The sequence below is a fragment of the Meriones unguiculatus genome, chromosome 4 (genome assembly GCF_030254825.1).
Source record: "Meriones unguiculatus strain TT.TT164.6M chromosome 4, Bangor_MerUng_6.1, whole genome shotgun sequence".
Classification (NCBI taxonomy): Eukaryota; Metazoa; Chordata; class Mammalia; order Rodentia; family Muridae; genus Meriones; species Meriones unguiculatus.
Genome location: NC_083352.1, coordinates 129,282,370 through 129,308,700, shown reverse-complemented (window position 1 = coordinate 129,308,700; position 26,331 = coordinate 129,282,370).

Below are 26,331 nucleotides of genomic sequence, written 5' to 3'. Positions count from 1 at the left end.
CAGTCCAATTACCTAAAATATAGCTAGACAATTGTTTAGACAGATTTGCAGCACAGGGGAAATTCTCATGTTATATGCTAGTGACTCAAAGTCCAGCATATTTTCATTGACAGCCAAGTTGAGCGATTTGGACGGCTTTGTTCTTAAGCTGGATTTTAGCCATCTGGTTGTGTCTGGTGCTAGATAGAGAATGATGGGATACTTTACAAAAACCTTTAAAAGAGGTTTAAAAACAATTATGTCACTGGCTCCACCTGACCAACGGGGACTTTACTATAGACATCATTGTTTATGAACCAATATCCAAACACTATTCAACAGTTATGGATCATATTCACTTGATGATTACTTTCTGAACCCAGCATTTGCTGCTTTCACAAACAATGCACATACCTTGTTCTATGTAAGGGAATTGGAACATCACATAATTTAAGATTAAAGCTATGCATTAGCATAGGGTATAAAAGCTAATTACACGGAAAATTTCAATGGCTGGGAAGGTTGATTGCTCTAAGCAGGTTAAAAACAGAGGCTGAGGGGGGAGCCAAGATGGCGGCGCCGGGAAAACAGCGCATCTGAGCAGCAGGACAGCACTTTCTGTGCAGAGACCAGGAGACTGAACTCGGGGCCCTGAAACTACATCGATCGTGTTTCCCAGGTGAGGGGAGGCTCCCACGGCGGGGGAATCGGTCCGGTCCACTCACGGCTACCCAGCCAGAACCCGGAAGAAATCCCGGGTAACGCAGGCTTTGGGTTTCCGGGCTGGAGCTGCAAGCAAGTGGGCGGGTCCCAGCCACTTTCCCAGGCTGATCCGTGGGCACAAGGGTACCTGAGACTGGGAGTCCCAGTCGCGGGGGGACCCCACGGGGAAGCAGGGTTGTGGGTCTTATCACAGGTCACCCAGTCTCTCCCCGGAAGGTCTCTGCCGCCATCACAGCCGAGCTCCTGCCGCGCGCAGAGAGCTTTGCGCTCAGCTCAGCGGTACAGACAAGCTGTGCGCCCCAGTACAACAGGGACTGGGAACCCCTGTCCGGAGAGGACCCCACAGAGAAGGAAGAAACCATGCTGCTGGGGTCACCTAGGGAAAGTCTAGCAGACTGCAGATTGCAAACAGACAGAACTGAGTGCCCCAAGACACCAGAGCAGTACTCACCCGCCACAGATTACTGCAGCTGATCACTAAATTTACAGCAAGAAACCCAGAAGGAGGGCAGCTTCCCCCAGGACTTCTCCAAGTGAGAGGAGAGCCCTCTTGACTAATCAGGACCACAGTTACCATCCAGGTCTCTAGGCCTGAGGTGAGCTGTAGCAACTCCTGAAAAACAGCGGACATCCAGGGACTATACCCAAAAAGCTGGGAAGGCTTCCTTCAGGAAAAAACATCTTCCTGCCAAAGGGATTCTCTCCACTACAAGAGTCCAGGAACAACCAGAAAAAATTCAAACAACTAAGATAGCCCAATGGGTAGAGGACAGCGTAAAAGTTCAACCAACAAAAGCCAGAGCATTATGGCATCTCCAGAACCCAGTTATCCAGGGGCAAATAGCCCTAGACACCCCAGCATAAATGAAATTCAAGGAGACGACCTAACATCTATGCTCAAGAAGATAACAGAGGAAACAAATAAAATACGAAAAGAAATAGAAGAAGCTGAAGCCAAAAAGTATGTGGCCTTTAGAGAGGAAATGCTTAAATCACTGAATGAAATAAAAGAAACAGTGGATTGTTCAAACAAACAGCTGAAGGAATTGACGGAAAAACATGAAAATACAGTCAGACAGGGAAAGGAAACCAACAAAATAGCTCAAGACCTGAAGATAGAATTGGAAAAATTAAAAAAAAAAAAACACAAATGGAAGAAATTGTGGAGAGAAAGAACTTAGGGAAGAAAGCAGGAACTACAGAGGTTAGCATAACCAATAGGCTACAAGAAATGGAAGAAAGAATCTCAGGTGTGGAAGATACAATGGAAGAAATAGATGTATCTGTCAAAGAAAATGATAAATCTAAAAAATTCCTGACACAGACCGTCCAGGAAATTCAAGATAACATAAAAAGACAAAACCTAAGAATAATAGGAATAGAGGAAAAAGAAGATTCCCTGCACGAAGGCCCAGAAAATATTTTCAACAAAATCATTGAAGAAAATTTCCCCAACTTAAAGGAGAGGCCAATAAGAATACAAGAGGCCTATAGAACACCCAATAAATTAGACCAGAAAAGAAAATCCTCCCGCCACATAATAATCAAAACTGTAAGTATACAGAACAAAGAAAAAAATACTAAAAGCTGCAAGAGAAAAAGGCCAAGTAACATATAATGGCAAATCCATTAGAATCACACCTGACTTTTCAACAGAGACTATGAAAGCCAGAAGGGCCTGGACAGATATCATGCAGACCCTAAGAGAACACAGATGTCAGCCCAGGCTACTATACCCTGCAAAACTCTCAGTCCTCATAGACGGAGAAAACAAGATATTCAATGACAAAAACAAATTTCAACAATACCTACAAACAAATCCAGCATTACAGAAGACACTGGAAGGGAAAATACAACCCAAGAAAGCTAGCTACATTCAAGAAAACACAGGAAATAAATAACCTCACTTCAGTAAAACAAAAAGCAACCAAGCACACAACCGTATGACCACAGCCAACATCAAAGTCAAAGGATTTAACAGCCACTGGTCATTACTCTCTCTCAATATCAATGGACTTAATTCTCCAATAAAAAGACACAGACTAACAGAATGGATGCGTAAACAAAACCCAGCAATCTGTTGTATACAAGAAACACACCTAAGTCACAAAGATAGACATTACCTGAGGGTAAAGGGATGGAAGACGGCTTTTCAAGCAAATGGACCCAAGAAGCAAGCAGGAGTAGCCATTCTAATATCTGATAAAATAGTCTTTCAACCAAAATTAATCAAAAGAGATGGGGAAGGACACTTCATACCCATCAAGGGAAAATTCCACCAAGAAGACATCACAATCCTGAACATCTATGCCCCAAATACAAGGGCACCCACATTTGTGAAAGAAACATTGATAAAACTTAAACCACATATAGATCCCCACACACTAATAGTGGGAGACTTCAACACCCCACTCTCAACAAAGGACAGGTCAACAAAACAGAAATTAAACAAAGAAACAATGTCTCTAACAGAGGTCATGAATCAAATGGACCTAACAGACATTTACAGAACCTTACACCCAAACACAAAAGAATTTACCTTCTTCTCAGCACCTCATGGAACCTTCTCCAAAATAGACCACATAGTTGGTCACAAAGCAAGCCTCAACAAATACAGGAAGATTGAAATAATCCCTTGTATCCTGTCAGATCACCATGGAATAAACCTGGACCTCAGTAACAACAGAAATAGCAAAAATCCTACACATACATGGAAACTGAACAACTTGCTACTAAAAGATAGCTGGGTCAGGGAAGAAATAAAGAAATTAAAATCTTCCTAGAACTCAATGAAAATGAAGACACAACATACCCAAACTTGTGGGACACAATGAAGGCAGTGCTAAGAGAAAAGTTCATAGCACTAAGTGCCTTCAAGAAGAAATTTGAGACAGTGCATTCAAGCAACTTAATGGCTCACTTAAAAACCCTAGAAAAAGAAGAAGCAGACACACCAAGAAGGAGCAGACGGCTGGAAATAATCAAACTCAGGGCTGAAATCAATCAATTAGAAACAAAACAATTCAAAGAATCAATGAAACCAAGAGCTGGTTCTTTGAGAAAATCAACAAGATGACAAACCCTTAGCCAAGCTAACTAAAAGGCAGTGAGACACCATCCAAATCAACAAAATCAGAAATGAAAAGGGGGACATAACTACAGACACTGAGGAAATCCAAGCAATCATTAGGACTTACTTCAAAAGTCTATACGGAACAAAATTTGAAAATTTAAATGAAATGGACAATTTTCTTGATCGATTCCACTTACCAAAGCTAAATCAGGACCAGGTAAATCAATTAAATAGTCCTATATCCCCCAAGGAAATAGAAGCAGTCATCGAAAGTCTCCCATCCAAAAAAAGCCCAGGACCTGATGGTTTCAGCGCAGAATTCTACCAGACATTCAAAGAAGAGCTAACACCAATTCTCTTCAAACTATTCCACAAAATAGAAACAGAAGGAACATTACCAAACTCATTCTATGAAGCCACAGTCACCTTGGTACCTAAACCTCACAAAGACTCAACAAAGAAAGAGAATTTCAGGCCAATCTCCCTTATGAACATTGATGCAAAAATACTCAACAAAATACTCGCAAACCGAATACAAGAAAACATCAAAGATATCATCCACCATGACCAAGTAGGCTTCATCCCAGGTATGCAGGGATGGTTCAATATACGGAAATCCATCCATGTGATCCACCATATTAACAAATTGAAAGAAAAAAAACCGCATGATAATCTCCCTAGATGCTGAAAAAGCATTTGAGAAAATCCAACATCCATTCATGTTTAAAGTATTGGAGAGATCAGGGATACAAGGCACATATCTAAACATAGTAAAGGCGTTATACAGCAAACCTATAGCCAAAATCAAACTGAATGGAGAGAAACTTAAAGCAATCCCACTGAAATCAGGGACAAGACAAGGCTGCCCACTCTCTCCATATCTCTTCAACATAGTTCTGGAAGTCCTTGCTAGAGCAATAAGACAGTTGAAGGAGATCAAGGGGATACAAATTGGAAAGGAAGAAGTCAAATTATCACTATTTGCAGATGATATGATAGTATATGTGAGTGACCCCAAAAACTACCAGGGAACTCCTACAGCTGATAAACACCTTCAGCAAAGTGGCCGGATACAAAATTAACTCAAAAAAATCAGTAGCCCTCCTGTATACAAAAGACAAAAGGGCTGAGAAAGAAATTAGGGAAACAACACCCTTCACAATAGCCACAAATGACATAAGGTACCTCGGAGTAACCCTAACCAAGGAAGTCAAAGACTTGTATGAAAAAAATTTCAAATCTCTGAAGAAAGAACTAGAAGAAGATATGAGAAGATGGAAAGATCTCCCATGCTCATGGCTTGGTAGGATTAACATAGTAAAAATGGCCATCTTACCAAAAGCAATCTACAGATTCAATGCAATGCCCATCAAATTACCAACACAATTCTTTACAGACCTGGAAAGAAAAATTCTCAACTTCATATGGAATAACAAGAAACCCAGAATTGCTAAAACAATCCTCTACAATAAAAGATCTTCTGGAGGTATCTCCATCCCTGATCTTAAGTTGTACTATAGAGCAACAATTTTAAAAACTGCATGGTACTGGCATAGAAACAGAATGGTGGCTCAATGGAACCGAACAAAGGACCCAGAAATAAACCCACACACTTATGGACACCTGATCTTTGACAAAGACGCCAAAATCATTCAATGGAAAAAAGATAGCATCTTCAACAAATGGCGCTGGTCCAACTGGATGTCTACATGTAGAAAAATGAAAATAGATCCATACTTATCACCCTGCACAAAACTGAAGTCCAAGTGGATCAAAGACCTCAACATAAAACCAGACACATTAAATCGGCTTGAAATTTTTAGTGGGGAGTACCCTAGAACTCATTGGTACAGGGGAAAACTTCCTGAACAGAACTCCAACAGCACAGGCTCTAAGAGCAACAATCAATAAATGGGACCTCATGAAACTGAAAAGCTTCTGCAAAGCAAAGGACACCGTCATCAAAACAAAGCAACCTCCTACAGATTGGGAAAGAATCTTCACCAACCCTTTATCTGACAGAGGACTCATATCAAGTATATATAAAGAACTAAAGAAGCTTTAAAGCAGCAAACCAAGTAATCCACTTAAAAAATGGGGAACAGAGCTAAACAGAGAATTCTCTGTAGAGGAATACCGAATGGCAGAGAAGCACTTAAAGAAATGCTCACCCTCACTAGCCATTAGGGAAATGCAAATCAAAACAACCCTGAGATTTCACCTTGCACCCATGAGAATGGCCAAGATCAAAAACTCAAGTGACAACACATGCTGGAGAGGTTGTGGAGAAAGAGGAACCCTTCTCCACTGCTGGTGGGAATGTAAACTGGTACAACCACTCTGGAAATCAATCTGGCATTTTCTCAGACAACTAGGAATAGTGCTTCCCCAAGATCCAGCCATACCACTCCTAGGCATATATCCAAAAGAGGCTCAAGCACACAAAAAGGAAATTTGCTCAACCATGTTTGTAGCAGCTTTATTTGTAATAGCCAGAATCTGGAAACAGCCCAGATGCCCCTCAAGTGAAGAATAGATGCAGAAAATGTGGTACATCTACACAATGGAATATTACTCAGCAATGAAAACTAAGGAAATCATGAAATTTGCAGGTAAATGGTGGGATCTGGAAAGGATCATCCTGAGTGAGTTGTCCCAGAAGCAAAAAGACACACATGGTATATACTCACTCATGTAGACATACAACATAGGACAAACCCACTAAAACCTGTGCATCTAAAGAAACTAAGCAAGAGAGAGGACCCTAACTAAAATGTCCAATCCCCATCTGGAAAGGCAAAGAGGATGGACATCAGAAGAAGAAGAAAACAGGAAACAACCTAGGAACCTACCACAGAGGGCCTCTGAAAGCCTCTGCCCTACAGACTATCAAAGCAGATGCTGAGCCTGATGGGCAACTGTTGGGCAGAGTGAATGGAATTTTAGGTAAGAACTGGGAAATAGTAAGAGCTGGAGAGGACAGGGTCTCCACAAGGAGAGCAACAGAACAAGAAAATTTGAACACAGGGAACTTCCCAGAGACTCATACTCCAACCAAGGACTATTCATAGAGATAACCCAGAACCCCTGCACAGATGTAGCCCAGGGCAGTTCAGAGTCCAATTGGGTTACATAGTAATGTGAAGAGGGACTGCCTCTGACATGAACTGACTGGCCTGCTCTTTAATCACCTCCTCCTGAGGGGGAGCAGCCTTACCAGGCCATAGTAGAGGACAATGCAGCCACTTTTGATGTGAACTGATGGACTAAGATCAGAAAGGAGAGCAGAATCTCCCCTATCAGTGGACTTGGGGAGTGGCATGCATGCAGAGGGAGGAGGGAGGGTGGGATTGGGAGGGGAGGGAGGGGCTTATGGGGGGATGCAGAATGAATAAAGTGTAATTGATGAAAAATTTTAAAAAAAAGGGGAAAAAATAATTTAAGAACCTTAAATAACTTTCAAAAGTGGAGGAAAACATGGAGTTAGTCAATTTAAATGGAGCACGTCTCGCCCCTGGGGGCAATGGTCTCCTGAACCTACTCAGACCTTGGACACCACCACTGCTAGTTCTAGAACTGATGCAAGATGTTCCAACGAGGGGGTTAAGGCTTCTCATAATATTTCCTATAAGCCCACACCTGTTTGTTTATATCCCCCATTTTTATTCATTATTAGCCAGATAGAGCCAAGTAATTGTGGTAATGATACTTGCTTTTTTGCCCAATGCTGTAATGCTAGTAAATTTACTAGCTGGTTACTCGCATGCCTCGCTGGGTGCCTGTGCCCGTTGATGCCCTCACATTATGACTCTCTTCAGACAGAAAAGTGATCCTGGAATTATAGCTGCCATTGTTACTGCCATCTCATTGGCGGCTGTTGGAGCTACCACCACGGCATTAGTCATACTGGGCAGACTGCTCAGACCCTGAATAACCTTTTAGCCAATGTAGCTCATGCCTTAGATGTACAAAAAGGAATTAATGCTCAACTAAAAGGAGGTTTGATGGTGTTCAATCAGAGGATTGACCTCGTACAGGAGCAAATTGATACCCTATGGCAAATCGCTCAACTTGGCTGTCAATGAAAATATGCTGGACTTTGAGTCACTAGCATACAACATGAGAATTTCCCCTGTGCTGCAAATCTGTCTAAACAATTGTCTAGCTATATTTTAGGTAATTGGACTGGAGAATTCGATACTACGATGGAGCAGCTGTGAGTGGCCATTGTCATGGTAAATTCTACCAGAGTGGACGCAGGACTAGCCACAGGATTATCATCATGGATTGCTGCAGCCATGAATCATCTGAAGGAATGGGCGGGCATGGGAGCGTTAGCAGGCCTTCTGGTGTTGGTCACCTTGGTTTGCCTGTGGTATATATGCAAGATTAGAGTCTCACAACAGTGTGATGCAGCCATGACCATTCAGGCCTTTACAGCCATTGAAGCAGGACAGTCTCCCCAAGCATGGTTGGCTACCATAAAAAGCCAAAATGTTATACTCAGGATGCGAGGCTAAGCACTGCACTCAGGGTCAGCTGCTTTGGACCCAGAGAAGAGCATGTCTGATTGCATGCGGGTTGATGCCCCAGGTCCCACCTCTGAGAAAAAGGTATCGGACGGGTCTGATGCTCTTTGGGTGGATGACACCTAAATGAACATCAGTACAAAGTCCCAATTTATTTCTAATATCAGAGATCAGACCTCTACTCTTGCCTGATGCGTCCAAAACAAAAAGGGGGAACTGTAGAGAGCTGCGTAATGCTGCGCCTGAAAGATGGAGCTGGTTTCTGCCTTCCACCTTCCCGATGGTGAGTGCTCTCTGTCACAAACAATTCCACATTTGGCTAAGGCTGAGGATCTGGCTTGCTTCCATGTATGTGGACCTATCTGCATTGCCCACGTGGCATGCTGAGGTTGGCTACCCAGAGGCTATTTAAAGTGGGCTGGCTTTCCCCAGGGTCAGATGATTGTTCAAGGTTCCTGAATAAACTGCATTGAAATAAAATAAAATAAAATAAAATCCTTAAAAAAAAAAGAAAAAAAAAACAAACAGAGGCTGAGTTCACAGTTGGATGGCATTCTTAAATGTTAAGTGACATCTACCTGTATTATTACCACTGGCTCTGAGATCCAGCAAAAGTTCTAGTCCCTTAGAATATAAGTGGTATGTTCAGCCTAGTCCAGTCAGTCAGCCCGTCTCAGTGAGAGATGGTGTTTAACAAAACTAAATAAACAAAACGAGAAATGACACATACTTTGACCACTGGCTCCTGCATGCGCACACACACATACACACAAACACACACACACAAACACACACACACAAACAAACACACACACATATAACACACACACCAAAACCCAAATACATGTGAACGCACATAACCCTGAATAAACTCTCTTGACCATATACTTTCCCTTTAGTAGTAAATTCTTTATTTTGTAGAAAAAGTTATTTAGGGTTTTATTTCATATGGAGTCCTCGTGATTTCTGACAATTTTGTTTGGAATTCAAATCAAGTAGACCTTCATGTCTATCACTTTATTGAAATACTTGCTGTCTTTCAGGTCACAGAAAACCTGTTGTTCTACAGCCAAATCAGCGATCAGCTTTTATCACTAACCCACCACTCCTCGCATTAGCACAGTGCATCACTCATCTATTATGTTTTCTTCAAGTGTTTCTGGCAATTCACTCTTGTTTCATGCCCCAATGGCTGCTTCTGTGTCCTGCCTGTCTGATACCCCTCTCTCAGGTGATGATTTAGATGCATTCTTTTGGAATGCTTTTCAAGCTTTGTAGTTTCATGAATGTCCACATTTTCTTTTTGGTGCTAATTGTAATCAAAACATTAAGGCACAGTTATTAGGATAAAAAGTTTCATGTGTGCCTGGGAACAGCCATAGATGTGGACAGGTGTATGCGAGAGCAGCAAGGGAAGAATAAGACATGGGACACCATTCAGCTTCACTCCGCCAGAGGCTGGAGCAGAAGCACATGTACGGCTTGAACTTCTCTGATAACCTATGTCTACACAGGCTTCATTTTTACAAAAATAATTTCCTCAGAAACATTTATTCACTAACATAACCCTTTAAAACACATTTTTTCTAAAATCTTTCTTGATTACACAAGTCTATTGAAATAAAAGAAACAAAGTGAGAAAACAGCAAATTTTACGAGAACTAAACATTAATAGGTTTCTTCCTTAGGACTGGTATCATAAAGCCTTGCAGTTACAGAAATGTTAGACAAGATGACTGCATTTGAGTTTGTGTCTGTGTCCGTGTGGCACAGAATTAGTAGAGAAGAAATTATTTATTACTATCTGTTATATCAAACTCATCTTTCCATGAAAGTCCAATCTCTATGACCCTTGTTTAATTCTTTAATTCTTCCTGTTTTTCTTTTATATTTGACAGTATAAAATACTGTCTTTCGTATTTTATATCTTTTCCTTTAATTCTTGAAATATTTTACAGCCTTTTGCTTAAGCAAAGGTGGTCTTCTCTTTGTTTTTCTACAATATTATAAATATCCTCATCTGACAAGTCTGCTCAGGAAGGCAGGCAGTTCACTGAGCCAAAATGCTTTTCTCTGTGTCTTTGTCATGAACCCTTGTTTCAGTATGATTCCTGTCTCTATTACAATCCTGTAAAGGATAGAAGAATATCAGGAATCCTGAAACTACATACTTTACCTTCAGCAAGGTACCAAGTTTTGCCATTAATACTAAGATCAAGCATCCTTCCTTGGGTCCTCCTTATTACTAACCTTCTTTGCGTCTGTGCATTGTAGTATGTTTATCCTGTACTACATGGCAAAAGCACAATTACAAGTGAGTACATGCCATGTTTGTCTTTCTGGGTCTTTGTTATCTCACTCAGGATAATCTTTTCTAGTTCCATAGATTTGCCTGGGAATTTCATGATTTCCTTGTGTGTAATGGATGAGTAGTATTCCCTTGTGTATATATACCACAGTTTCTTCAGTTGAGGGACTTCTAGGTTGTTTCCAGATTCTGGCTATTACAAAAAAAAAAAAAGCTGCTATGAACATAGTTGAGCAAATGTCCTTGCTGTATGGTGGAGCATCTTTTCAGTGTATGACCAGGAGTGGTATACTGGGTATTGAGGTAGAGATATTTCCAGTTTTCTGAGAAAGCTCCCAATTGATTTCCAAAGTGGTTGTACAAGTTTGCACTACTGCCTGCAATGGAGGAGTGTTCTCCTTTCTCTACATCCTCACCAGTATCTGCTGTTACTTGAGTTTTTGATCTTTGCCATTCTGTTGGTGTAAGATGGAATCTCAGAATCATTTTGATTTACATTTCTCTGATGACTAAGGATGTTGAGCATTTGTTTAAGTGCTTCTCAGCCATCTGGCATTCCTCTGTTGAGGATTTTCTGTTTAGCTCTCTGCCCCATTTTTTAATTATTTTGTTCATTGGTATTTGATTTTTTTGAGTTTCTTGTATATTTTGGATATTAACACTTTGTCAGATATACAATTGGTAAAAATATTTTCCTGTTCTGTAGACTGACATTTCAATGTACTGATAGAGTGTCGTTCACCTTACAGAAGCCTTTCAATTTCAAGAGGTCCCATTTATTAGGTATTGGTTTTAGGATTTGAGCTGTTGGTATTCTGTTTAGGAAGTTGTCTCCTGTGCCAATGAGATCAAGGCTCTTCCCCACTTTTTCTTCTAAGAGGTTTAGTGTGTCTGATTTTATGTTGAGGTCTTTAATCCACTTGGACTTGAGTTTTGTGCAGGGTGATAAATATGAATCTATTTGCATTTTTCTACATGCAGACAGCCAGTTAGACCAGCACCATCTGTTGAAGATACCATTTTTTCCCTTAGTGTAATTTTGGCTCCTTTGTCTAAAATCAGGTATCCATGGTGTGTAGGTTTATTTCTGGGTCTTTTGTTCAATTCCATTGACCAACCAGTTTTTATTACTATTGCTTTGTAGTATAGATTGAAATCAGGGATGGAGATATCTCTAGAAGTTCTATTATTGTATAGGATTGTTTTCACTCTTCTGTTTTTTCCCATATGAAATTTAGAATTGTTCTTTTAAGGTCTGTAAAGAATTGTGTTGGAACTTTTATGGGAACTGCATTGAATCTGCTGATTTCTTTTGGTAAGATGGCTATTTTTACTATGTTAATCCTACCAGTCTATAAGCATGGAAGATCTTTCCATTTTCTGATATCTTCTTCAATTTCTTTCTTCAGAGACTTGAAGTACTTGTCATACAGGTCTTTGACTTTCTTAGTTAGAGTTACACAAGATACCTTATATTATTTGTGGCCATTGTGAAGAGTGAAAAGAGAGAACAATGTAAGAGAGGTAGCGCAGAGAGAAATAAGGGTAGAGATAAGACCTAGGGAGTGTGGGGCATGATGACAGAAGACCTGTAGAGAAAAGAGAAACTGTGGGTGTGGGCATCTCTGTGACAAGCTGGAGACATAAGTCAGAATAGGTTTCTGGAAAGATATAAGGGGTAATCCAGCTGAGACTCCTAGTATCAGGGACCATGGAGACTGAAGAGGACACCCTCTAACTAGACCAATCCACACACTAAACCGTCTATATACAACTTACCCTGCCTATAAGACCTGTAGGGACAAAGGTAGAACAGATAGAGCAGAGACTGAGGGAATGTCCAACCAATGCCTTGCCCAACCCAAGTCCCACCCAGTGGAAGAGGCAACCCTTGACACTATTAATATTCTGCTATGCTTGGAGACAGAAGCCTATCAGAGTTGTCCTCTGAGATGCTCCACTCACAGTTCTAAACAGATGCTGAGACTTGCAGCTAAACATTGGGTGAAGTATAGGGAGTCTAGTGGAAAAGTGGAGGGAAGGAGAAAATGACCTAGAGGTGATAAGAGCTCCACAAGAAGACCAACAGAGCCAACTAACCAGAGGGGTCTGTGGAGTTTGAAACACCATCAAAGGAACGTTCATAGATTGGACATATATAAGTACAAGCAAAATTGTGTAGCAAATTTTCAGCAAGGGCAGTGAATGGTCAGTCCAGGTTGTCCAAATACTGGTACTTTCTCAAAGAACATCTTCAGGATGCTTGGTACCTCCACATGTGTAATGGAGTTCTTGCAATTGAAGATGTTTTTTAAAGGATTAAGATTAAGACTATCTTGAGCTCAGATCTTCTGACTCCCATTTGCTGCATTAAAAGTATGAGCTTCCACATGTGGTCTTAAAATGCATGATTCATGTATTTCTGTTATCACCATTCTTTTCAAAATTGCATTGCCTTCTTCGGAAATATAAATTTGCATGACAAGGGCATTGTATTCTATTTTGTAACTCATTTGACAAATAATTAGAACTTGTATTTTCAACTAAATAAAATGTTTCATTAAAACACTAAATTAGTTATATAGCCCTTTGATGTAGTAAACTTTCCAACATTTTCATAAATATTTGTACTGAATTCTTCATAATCAAGTTTTAAAGAATGCATGTGTAAGTATTATCAAATTCTGAGAAAATTTACCTTCACTATTTTTTTCTCAACTGTGTTTAAGATATCTCTCCCTGGCCTCTGTCTCTTAGTTTGTGAAATGGTGTTGAGTGGTGGTGAATGCCTATGTGTAAGTGTGTGTGTATGTGTGTGTATATATGTTTATTTGCTAGTAAATAAAATTTGGCTTGATATTATTGCCTTAATCTTATTTATGAGACTTTGTGCATAATTTGTCCAGCAATTCCACTCTGAGTTAATATCCAGGACTGTGCATGCCTCTCATCACAGCACTTGGGGGGAAGAGGCAGGAGGACCACAGATTAGAGGTAAGCCTGGAATACAAATGGAGACCCTGTCTTAAGATAAAAATCCTAATGCATATTCACATGCAGAAATATTGTCTTTGGGTAATGCACAATTGAATCTAAACCATTGTCTGTAGTCATTAGAAATTTTGCCTATAGCTGAGGAATAATCATCTTAAGAGTATATTATTTAAGTGACTGCTTTACAACATGAGTAATCCATTCTTATGTTTTGGCTTTTCAGATTCTGCTCTGTTTCATGAGTTGATATGTTATTTAGATGTGGAAACAAAATGCCAAGAAATTTGTAATAGTTTCTTTTGAATATATAAATTTTGTTTCCAGTTTGTGAAATTGAAGCTCTTTCTATGAAGTCCTAAGACTCCAACAATTGAACCATGATCATTGTTTCAGTAATGTGGATCTTATTTTATTATCTTTATTGATTTTCAGGGTTCAATAGTATAGTTAGTATTCTGCTGATCTTAGTTCATATTGCTATATTTGAGATGGTGAGATAGTCTTCAAGGTCAACTTGCCTGGAGTTGGAGTAATCCTGAAGACAGAGTTGTGGGACCTCATGGGAGAGCATTTCTAGAAATGTTCCTACAGTGGACACATCTTTAATTTGGGTGCTGCCATACATGGGATTAGGTCCCTGCCTACATAAAAAGGAAACAAATTGAAGGAAAGCAGATCATCAAGTTTTCTTGCTGACTTGTAAACATCTTAGTATGTATTCTGTGTGCTCCCCCTTCCTCTTTCTGCCCTCCCTCATCCTTACCTGCTTTCATCTTTACTTCCCTCCTTTCCAGCTTTTTTCCTCATTTTTCTTCTTCAGTACAGCCTGGGATCTGAATGTAGTGAAGTATCCCAGGATTCCATGTCCCAGAATGTACTGATGATAGCTAAGGATGAGTATGGACTTTCGAGCTTCTCCTCCTGCCTCCCTGCTCTTAGGATTACAGGCAGACATAATTTGCTTTGTTTCTTCCCAGCTGCTTGTTCACAACAACGACAAAAGGAACTAATACACATAGCTGTGTTGTGTTCTGCTCTTTTAACTTATATATTTGTTCCAGATCCTCAAGTGATAGAAATGTAGATAAGTGCTTTAAATCCTATATTGAGCCAGTTCTTCTTCATGTGGAGTTTTATGTCCCATTTTCTCTGAGCTTAAACATTTTCTCACATTTCAGTACAAAGGGTTTTAACACTTTGTGTATGCAACCTTTTAGAATTTTGTGAACACTGTGGTATCCACTATCCCTTAATTCTGAGAAATTTACCTTCATTGACTTGACAAATATGTCCTTCCATCCATTTCCTCCTCTCCTTTTCCTAACCATTCAGCTACTGACATTTAAGTCACCCTTCTGCTTAGCTCAGTTCTCTTAGGTTTCCTTTTCCTCTCTCTATTTCTGACTTTCTCTTCACCTCTTAGAACATGTCATTTTGTCAGGAGTACTTCTTTCACCTGTTTTAAATTCCTTCATAGTTGACTTCCAGGGTCATGATCTTTATAGTAACTGATTATCTATCAATTTAAATCTGAAGTGTTCTTACTCACACTCCCTTTTTATAAAAGTGACGTATGTGCTATGGATAAACATGGCAACATCCAGAAGGAAGTAATTTGGAACAGAAACCATTTGTTGTCATGTAGATCTGTATTAAAATTCCAAACTTAACTTTCTGTTTTCTAGTTGGCTATGATTGGTTTCAATATATGTGGTCAAATCACATGTAATAAGAGAATGTAGGAAATATTTTACCTTACAATTGGTGGGTCTTTTATTATTACTAATATCATATGAAATTCAAATGACCTTGTCCAATTTGTATAGTTTTGTTTACTTGACATTCAATCTCAAAAATTCCAAAAATTCAATTAGAGAAACCAGAAGTTGCTTGATGTATTCCAAACCAACTGCTAATGTACTGAACAAAAAGATGTTTGTATATGAGTTGAATTAGATGGCCTGATCAAAAACTGAGCAGGTAAAAGTATCTGCCAACAAGCCTGATGATATGAGTTCAATCATCAGAACCCATATGCTAAATTGGAAGAAATGGCTCATACAAATTGTCCTTTGACCTTCGCTTATGAACTGTGGTTACTGTACACTCATATAAAAACACACATGCTTACATAAATAAGTAATAAAATAATATTAAATTTTAATAAGAATAACCATTTTTGTTATTTAGTTGAGTGCCATTGGCCTTTTTTTTTTTTTTCAGGAACTTGATGATTCATTTATGAAGAACAAGTCAAACTTTCATCAGCAATTTGAAAGCAGAGTCAATGAGCACATGAGGCCACAAAAACCCTCCTAAAACAAATAGGCAAGTAGTCAAAATCATTTTAATTAAAAGGGGTAATTATTTCACTACTATCATCTACACAGCAAAATGTGGTACCAAATACTTTCTGGATCAAGTTGAACTGATGAACTGACGGTCCTGTGATGTCCCCCAGGGGAATTCACTGTATAGTGCGCTGCCAATGTCTCTGGGAACAGTAAGGAAAGAACAGAAAAAGATAAAATAACCTGGAAGAAGACAAGTCTCCTGAAGATGGTGAGGCACCAGCTGCTTTCTGCGCAAGGGGACTTTATAAAATGGCACCAAGACTAGTGATTTGTAGCAGCACACACATGACTCGGAACACACTTCAAGCTTGAGTAAGATTTACTAGAGAAGAATGTGTTGTGGGCTTCTGAAGGAAGGAGATAAGAACATACGAGGGGCTTCTCCTACAGCAGTGGTTCTCAATTACTTCCTAATGCTGTGACCTTTTAATAGAGTTCCTAATGTTGTAGTGATCCCTAATCATAAAATTATTTTTGTTGCTATTTTGTAAGTACTTTTGGCAAGTGTTAGGATTCATAATGCAAATATTTTTTAGAGATGCAGGTTATTCAAAAGTTTCACAACCCACAGGTTGAGAAACACTGTCCAAGAGTCACAGGATATATTAATTTTTTCTGGCAATACATTGTCAAAGGATACATGGGCAAAGGATAGAAGTCAGCCTATGGCACTAGCCAGATTCAGTCTGACTGCTAATATATAGTTTCAAGATTGGTTTTACCTTTAGAGATTATGTTAAATTTAAGTAATTTTAAACTATGGACATATTTTATTTGCTTTAAATTTCACACAGGTTATTTCTTCTGTTTTTTTTTTTTATTATTTTAAACTGTGGAGTTAGCAGGGGAAATGGAGAAACATCAGTAATGAACCTCAGACAGGAAGGCTTATCTCTATCTGTATGAATAGAAAGCAGCAATGGATAGAAATTAAAGTAAAAAGTTCTCTTATAAGCCTTTGAGGTCATATAGGTCATGGACTGAATCCCCAGCAATGAGCAGGATTTTCTTAGGAACCCTGAAAAACAGAATGCTGATTGTTTGAGCCTATGTAAATTTCTATCTTGACATTTACCTAAGACATATCTATAATCATGAGTCTATTTTAATAATAACATTCCTTTCATTATAGTTATAATTTGTTCTTTTATACATTCTATAAAATACATCGGTCATTTTTTCCCCAAATTATCTCTTCTCACATTTCCAAGAAGATAGCAGAAGACAGAAAGATATCCTGTGCTCATGGATCAGTAGGATTAACATAGTGAAAAATGGCCAGCCTAACAAAAGTAATCTACAGATTCAATGCACGTTCCATCAAAATACCAACACAATTCTTTACAGACATTGAAAGAAAAATTCTCAAATGCATATTAAAAAACAAAAATTGAAGAATAGTTAAAACAAATATGGACAATAAAAGATATGGTGGTATCCCCATCCTCGATCTTAAGCTGTACTACAACAAAGCAACAGTAATAAAAACTGCATGGTTCTGGCATAGAAACAGAATGGTGGTTCAATGGAATCAAACCAAAGACTGAGAAATAAACCCACACACCTACAGGTAACTGATTTTTTACAAAGAAGCCAAAGGTATACAATGGAAAAAATTTAGCATCTTCCACAAATGGTGCTGGTCTAACTGGATGTTGTCATGTAGAAAAAATGCAAATAGATTCAGTTTTATTGCCCTGCATAAAATTAAAGTCCAAGTAGATCAAAGATCTCAACATAAAACCAGACACACTAAATATATTAGAAGAAAAAGTGGGGCAGAGCCTTGAAGTCATTGGCACAAGAGACAGCTTATGAACAGAACAACAATAATACAGGCTCTAAGATTAAAAATCAATAATAGGACATCATGAAACTGAAATACTTAGGTAAAGCAAAGGACACTGTCAACATAACAAAATGACGGCCTAAAGACTGAGAAAAGATCTTCAAAAGCCATACATCTGGCAGAGGGCTAGTATCCAGAATATATAAAGAACTCAAGAAAATGAATACCAACAAACGAAATAATCCAGCATAAAAATGGGGTACAGAGCTAAACAGAATTTTCAACAGAGAAATATAGAATGATGGAGAAACACTTAAAAAATGTTCACAATCAGTCATCAGAGAAACACAAATCACAATGACTCTGAAATACCATCTTACACCCATCAGAATGGCTAAGAATAAAGCCAAGTGACAACATATGCTGGAGAAGATATGGAGGAAAAGGAACCCTCCTACGTTGCTGGTGGGAGTGCAAACTTCTACAACTACTTTGAAAATCAGTCTGGCACTTTCTCAGAAAATTGGGACTATATACCACTGCTGAGCATTTCCCTGAAAGATATTCCACTATACAACAAGGACATTTGCTCAACTATGATCATGGCAGCTTTAGTCATAATAGCCAAAATCTGAAAGCAACGTAGATTTTCCTCAATCAAAGAATGGATACAGAAATAGTGGTACATTCACACAATGAAAAATTACTCTGCTATGAAAAACAAGGAAATAATGAAATTTGAAGGCAAGTGGATGGAACTAGAAAAGATCATCCTGAGTGAGGTAGCCCAGAAGCAGGAAGACACACATGGTGTAATATTCACTTGTAAGAATATATGTTATCCAAATATTATAACCATACTAAAATCTACAGACCTAAAGAAGGTAAATAACAAGGATGACACTAAGAAGAATGTTTAGCTCTCTTTCAGAAATGAAAACAGGAGAGATATTGGAGGTGTTGGAAGAGAGGGGACAGGACAGGAGCTTACCATAGATGTCCTCAGAAAGACTGTGAACAGCAGGGGAGTAAAGCTGATACCAAGAATCACACCTGAACTTTGGGCAGAGCAAAGAGGGTCTTATGGAAGAAGAGGGTGGGGCATAGAAGGGCCCAGAGCAGACAGGAGCTCCACATGTATACCAACAAAGCCCCCCAAAAAATCTATGCCTAGGGGTACCTGCAGAGACTAATGTATCAAATACTGACAATGTGTGAGAGAATCTTGACCACCAGATCAGAAGTAGCTCAAACACAGCTCGGTCTCTAAGCAGGTTCCTTCATGAGGTGAGCAGGGACTATCCCTGATGTGAACTTACCTGCCTGTTCTTTGATCGCTTCCCGCTGCTGCAGTGGCAGGCCACAGAGGCAGAGAATCCAGGCAGTACTGGTAAGATTTAACAGACTAGGCTCTGATGGTAGGGGAGGAGGACTACCCCTCCTTAGAGAGAACTAGAGAAGGGGAATAGAGGGAAAAGAGGAAGTGTGGTTGGGAAGATGAGATGAGGGAGAGGTCTACAAAAAATATAAATAAACTATAAAAAATAATTTAAGAAAGGAGTATCATAGTAGAAATATGTAGGACTTATTCTTATATGTGTTGGCACTGGGCTGGCAGGAGCTTTCAGGCTGCTTTCTCCTGAGTTTTCTTCACAAATCCTTCTCTAGCAATCTTGCCCAGGTTAGGGCAAGTATCTTCTGCTCTCTACCTATAGCTCAAATTTAGAAGGATTCCTAGAAGGAGAGAGAACAGAATGAGATTTTCTCTGAGATAATAGATACAGCATCAACCCCTCCGCCTCGCTGCATGCTAAGAACATGTTAAGAGGAAAGGGATTAGAGAAGTGTATCCTTCCCACCACACCTACCTGGTTTATCCTGTGTCTCTGCAACCCTCCTCATTGGCTGCAGTGATTTTGGTCTTTCCCAAGCTTTGTCTTTTTGCCACTGGGAGAGAGCAACAGACGTTGCATAAGGCGTGGCAAATCCTCTTCAGGCTCTTTGAGCACAGCTGTCTCTGGGTCACTGAGTACACACAGGCACTGACCAGAGAGGTGTTCCTGAGTGCCCTTTTTCCTGCAAGGATGGGCTCATGTCTTGTAAGGACTCAGTGACTGTTCTCTCTTCTTGGCCTCCTCACTGGGAAAGGGGTTCCTGAATGTGGACTACTGGGAGAATGGGCTTGTTCCGGTGTCTTTAGACTCAGAGCTCTAAGTGCTCATATCTTCACTTTTTCAAAGCTTGATATTTCTGAGGAAGTGTGCACTAAGTATGTTATTTTGGTTGTTTTTTATAATGATGATGATGATAAAGACCAGGATTCCATGCAGCTCTGACTCTCTCTCTCTCTGAATGTCCATTTTGCTATGTGAAGCATATGTTCATGCTGTGGGGAGATGATATTTGTGAGCCTGAACTTCAGGGTGGAAGGCACACTGTTCCACCTCCTACCAACTTTCCACTCATCCTTAGGGAGCTGAGAGTCGGAAAAATAAACATGGAGTGTGTAGGAGCACTAGCTCCCCTCCCTACAGGCACAGGGAGGTCAGCACCTTTGTCATGGCCCATTGAAACCCCTGGCCATCCATCGTGGGGAAATTGGTTCTGCCAGGTTGACTTCATTTTTACCAGCAAGTAGGATGCCATGGCAATAGTATGCTTTTGTTCCCTCAGAGCATATTTGAGTTCTAGAATTTGTATCATATCAAAAACATTTCAAAAGATAGGTTGGATTCTGGCTCTCCAGGGATTTCTTCTGAAGGACTCAACTGTCTTCATGATGCCCAGCCACTGATGTGCCATACTTCCCCCAAATGGGGACCTCCTTGTGGGGTCTACTGTCGATAAGCCATTCAGGAGCTCTTAAATCTGTGAGAATAGGTGATGAGGGATCAAACAGAATCAGGAAAAGATCTGCTGCTTTATCTTACAGTACTCTGACTCCTTAAAAGGAAGGTGTCCTGTCACCATGATATAGAGGCTCCCAGGCTCCATATATCTGGGGGAAGCTTTTAATATTCTGCGTGACAGAACACCTCAAGAGCACAATATTGTTGTGTGCTACAAAAGCCAATGTCCTCTTCCCCGAGGACAAGGAGATTCCCAAAGCCAAAGTCACTGAGTTTCACATGCTCCTCCCAATGCACAAGGATGTTCTCAGGCTTCATCTCCCAGTGGCCAATATTATGACTGACTGTGGAAATATTTAATGGCCAAAGTCAGTTCTCTAAAGAGAGTACGTCCCTCCTCTTCCTCCTCCTACACATGCCCTTGCTAGGTGACTCTTTTCTTCAGGGCTCCCCTGGCTGGGTGTTCCATCACCAGGTAGGTTTCATGCCTGGTCTCGGTAATCTGCAGCAGCTGTATTATATGAGGTTGATGCAGAGATTTCAGGAGCTCCGTCCCAGAACTGATCAGTTCCTGGGCCCCTTTCCAATACTTTGATGGCCACTAGAGTCTCAGTCACAAGGTGGAGAGTGATTTTGACTTGGACAAAGGACCCTTCACCTAGAACTCCTCGAAGAATGTGCTTGTTTCTGTGTCTATAAAATCAAGAGTTCTCAGTACACACCTTTTCCTTTTTTTTAAAGCTTGATGTTTCTGAGGATGTGGACAATGAGTATATAATTGTTGTTGTATATGAGGATGATGATGATGATACTGTTCAATAGCAGGACTCAATGCTGCTCTGAATATTTCAGAATATCCCCTTCCTGATGTGAAGTATGTTGATGCTGTTGGGAGGTGATTTTTGTGAGCCTGTAGTTCAGGGAAGATAGGGTGGGAGGCACACAGTGCTACTCCCTAAAGCCTTTGCTCTCACCATTAAGGAGCTGAGGGAGAGTGGGCAAAATAAAGGTGGAGAGGGTAGGGGCAGGGGCTCCCCTTCTTACTGGCAAAGGTGGGTCAGGAACTTTAGCAGGGTCCCTTGTACCACCCAGCTCTCCCTTGTGGTCAAATCGGCACTGCCAGGTAGACTACATTTTTGCCAGCATGTATGTTGTCATGGCTTTAGTATGCTTTCATTCTTCATGCTTCTTTGAACATTTCAAAAGCAAGGTTGGACCCTGCTCTCTAGGTATTTCTTCTAAATTTCTCAGTGCATCTTCATCATTGTACAGCCAAGCACGTGCCATGACTTCCCCAATGGGAGGCCTCTTTGTGTGTCCACTGTCATGAAAATTATCAGTAGGTCTGGAAGCTCTGGGGAGGGATGATGCAGGATCCAACCTTTTCAGGAAATGATCTGCTTCTTTTATCTTGGAATATTCTGTCTCCCTGAAAGGGAGCTATCCAGTCACCAGGAAATTGAGTACTACTCCCAGGCTGCATATGTCTCTGGGAAGCCCTTCACATTCTTTGTGACCCATAACCTCAGGAGCACAATATTCTTGTGTGCTCCAGAAGAAGCCTCTGACCTTTTCCCTAAGCCAAAATCACTGAGTTTTACATGCCCCTCCCAATTCCCAAGCATGTCCTCAGGCTTGATGTCTCAGTGGGCCATAATGTTACTGGGAATATATTTGTGGCTAAAGTCAGTTCTCTAATTAGAATGCTTTCATCCTTCTCATCCGGGTGCCCTCACTTGGTGACTCTTCTCATCAGGAGTCCCTGGGCTGTGTGTTCCATCAAGGGTCTGATGGTAGGGGAGGAGGATTATGCCTTACAGTGGACTGGGGAAGGGGCATAGGGAAAGAAGAGGAAGGGTGGTTGGGATCTGGAGGAGATGAGGGAGGGGGCTACAATCAGAATATAAACTGCATAAACTAAAAATTTAAGTTTTAGAAAGGATCATCTTAGTAGAAATATGCAGGACTTATGCTTGGCTGTGTTACCCTGGGCTGTCATGGACTCTTGAGCTGCTTCCTCCTCTGTGTTCCTTGTTCCCTCCACCAACCCTTCTCTAGCATCCTTTCCCAAGTTCGGGTCACTATCTTCTGCTTTCTGCTTCTAGCTCAAATGTTTGAGAAATCCTAGTAGGAGGGAGGACTGGATGGGATTTTCTCTCTTAGATAATAGATATGCCATCAACCCTGCCTCCTCTGTTCATGCCATGATTATTAAAGAGGAAAGGGATTAGAGAAGTATATCCTTCTCACCACACCTACCTGATTTAGCTTGTGACTTTGCAATCCTCATTGGCTGGAGTAATTTTGGTCTTTCCCAAGCTTTGTCTCTTTGCCACTGGAGACAGCAACACAAGTTAAATAAGGTTTGGCAAATTCTCTTCTTCTGGCCCTTCCAGCACCACGGTCTGGGGCACTATGGTGCACACACTAGCATTGTCCTCGGAGGTGCACTTGAGGGTCTTTTTTTCTCCAGTGTGGGTTCCTGTCTCATAAGGACTCAGCGACTATGCTGTCTTCCTGTGCCCCCTCACTGGGAAAGGGATTCTTGGATGTTGACTCTTGGGAGAACATGCTTCTTCCTGTGTCTATAGACTAGGAGCTCTCAGTGCTCACATCTTTCTTCTTTTCAAAGCTTGATGTTTCTGAGCAAGTGTACACTGAGTATGTTGTTGTTGAAGATGATGATGATGATACTGATAAAGAACAGAACACCATGCAGCTCTGAATCTCTCTGAATGTCCCTTTCCTGATGTGAAGCATATGTTCATGCTGTGGGTAGATGACTTTTGTGAGCCTGAAATTCAAGGTGGGAGGCACACTGTGCCATTTCCTAAAGCCTTTGCTCTCATCCATAGGAAGCTATGTATAGTGGGCAAAATGGATGTGGAGAGGGTCAGGGCACTGGATAAGCTCCTTACAGGCAGAAGGAAGTCAGCAGCTTTGGCAGAGTCCATTGTGCCATGCAGCGCTCCATTGTGATGAAACTGGTGCTTCTAGGTGAAACTTCATTTTTACGAGTGAGTAGGTTGCCATGGCAATAGTATACTTTCGTTTCCTCAGACCATTTTTGAGCTCTGGAATTTGTATCCCATCAAGAACATTTCAAATGTTAGATTGGACCCTGACTGTCTAGGGATTTCTTCCTAAAGACTCAATGTGCCTTAATCATGGCACAGCCACTGATGTGCCATGACTTCACCCCAATGGAGGCCCTCTTTGTGGCCACTATCAATAAGTGATAAAGTAGGCCTTGAATCCCTGGAGAGAGATGATATGCATTCCAACAGTTTTGGATAATGGTCTGCTGCATTATCTTGGAGTAATCTGTCTTGCTGAAAGGGAGGTGACCTGTCACTAGGAAATAGAGGGCTACTCCTTGGGTCCGTGAATCTGTGGGAAGCCCTTGATATTCTGCTTGATAAAAAACATTGGAGCACAATATTCTAGTATGCCTCAGAAGACCCTGACCTTTTTGCCAGGGTCCAGTATTTTCCCTAAGCCAAAGTCACAGAGTTTCACATGCCCCTCCCAATGCATAAGGATGTTCTGAGGCTTGATCTCTCAGTGGGCAATATTACGACTGTGGAAATATTTCATGGCCAAAGTCAGTTCTCTAAAGAGAGTACCAGCCTCCTCCTCCTCCTCCTCCTCCTCCTCCTCCTCCTCGTCCTCCTCCTCCTCCTCCTCCTATAGATGCCCACACTTGGTGACTCATTTCTTCAGGGCTCCCCTGGCTGGGTGTTCCATCACCAGGTAGGTTTCAAGTCTGGTCTCAGTAATCTGCAGCAGCTGTATTATATGAGGTTGATGCAGAGATTTCAGGAGCTCAGCCTCAGAACTGATCAGGTAGTCAGTTCCCGGACTCCTTTCAATACTTTGATGGCCACTAGAGTCTTGGTCACTAGGTGGAGAGCGACTTTGAGTTGGACAATGGACCCTTCACCTGGGACTCCTCAAAGAATGTGCTTGTTTCTGTGTCTATAAACTCAGAGTTCTCAGTGTGCACTTTTTCCTTTTTTTCAAAGCTTGATGTTTCTGAGGATCTATATATGCTGAGTATATTATTGTTATTGTAGATGATGATGATGATGATACTGATAAATACCAGGACTCCATGCTTCTCTGAATCTTTCAGAATATCCCCTTCCTGATGTGAAGTATGTTGATGCTGTTGGGAGGTAATTTTTGTGAGCCTTTACTTCAGGGAGGGAGACACACTTGCCATATCCAACATCCTTTGCTCTCACCATTAAGGAGCTGAGGGAGAGTGGGCAAAATGAACATGGAGACGGTAGGGGCACGGGATCCCCTCCTTACAGGCAAAGGTAGGTCAGAATCTTTAGCAGGGTCCATTGTACCACCCAGCTCTCCCTTGTGGGCAAATTGGTACTGCCAGGTAGACTTCATTTTTGCCAGCAAGTAGGTTGTCATGGCTTCAGTATGCTTTCATTCTTCAGAGCTTCTTTGAACATTTCAAAAGCAAGGTTGGGTCTGTAGGTATTTCTTCTCAATTTCTTAGTGCATCTTCATCACAACACAGCCAAGCACGTTCCATGACTTCGCCGATGGAGTACCTCTTTGTGTGTCCACTGTCATGAAAATGTTCAGTAGGTCTGGAAGCTCTGTGGAGGGATGATGCAGGATCCAACCTTTTCAGGAAATGATCTGCTTCTTTTATCTTGGAGTATTCTGTCTCCCTGAAAGGGAGGTGTGCGGTCACCAGGAAATGAAGTACTACTCCCAGGCTGCATATGTCTCTGGGAAGACCTTCATATTCTTTGTGACCCATAACCTCAGGAGCACAATATTCTTGTGTGCTCCAGAAGAAGCCCCTGTCATTTTTCCTGAGGACCAGTATTTTTCCTAAGCCAAAATAACTGAGTTTTACCTGCCCGTCCCAATCCACAAGGATGTCCTAGGGCTTAATGTCTTGGTGGACAATATTGTGACTGTAGATATATTTGTTGGCAGTTCTCTAAATAGAATACATGCCTCCTCCTCCTCCTTATCCAGGTGCCCTCACTTGGTGACTCTTCTCATCAGGGGTCCCTGGGCTGTGTGTTCCATCAAGGGTCTGATGGTAGGGGAGGAGGATTATGCCTTACAGTGGACTGGGGAAGGGGCATAGGGAAAGAAGAGGAAGGGTGGTTGGGATCTGGAGGAGATGAGGGAGGGGGCTACAATCAGAATATAAACTGCATAAACTAAAAATTTAAGTTTTAAAAAGGATCATCTTAGTAGAAATATGCAGGACTTATGCTTGGCTGTGTTACCCTGGGCTGTCATGGACTCTTGAGCTGCTTCCTCCTGCGTGCTCCATTGTTCCCTCCACCAACCCTTCTCCAGAATCCTTTCCCAGGTTCGGGTCACTATCTTCTGCTTTCTGCTTCTAGCTCAAACGTTTGAGAAATCCTAGTAGGAGGGAGGACTGGATGGGATTTTCTCTCCCAGATAATAGATATGCCATCAACCCTGCCTCCTTTGTTCATGCCATGATTATTAAAGAGGAATGGAATTAGAGAAGTATAACCTTCTCACCACACCTACCTGATTTAGCTTGTGACTCTGCAATCCTCATTGACTGGAGTAATTTTGGTCTTTCCCAAGCTTTGTCTCTTTGCCACTGGAGCCAGCAACACAAGTTACATAAGGCTTGGCAAATTCTCTTCTTTGGGCCCTTCCAGCACAGTGGTCTCTGAGGCACTCTGCAGCACACACTAGCATTGCCCTCAA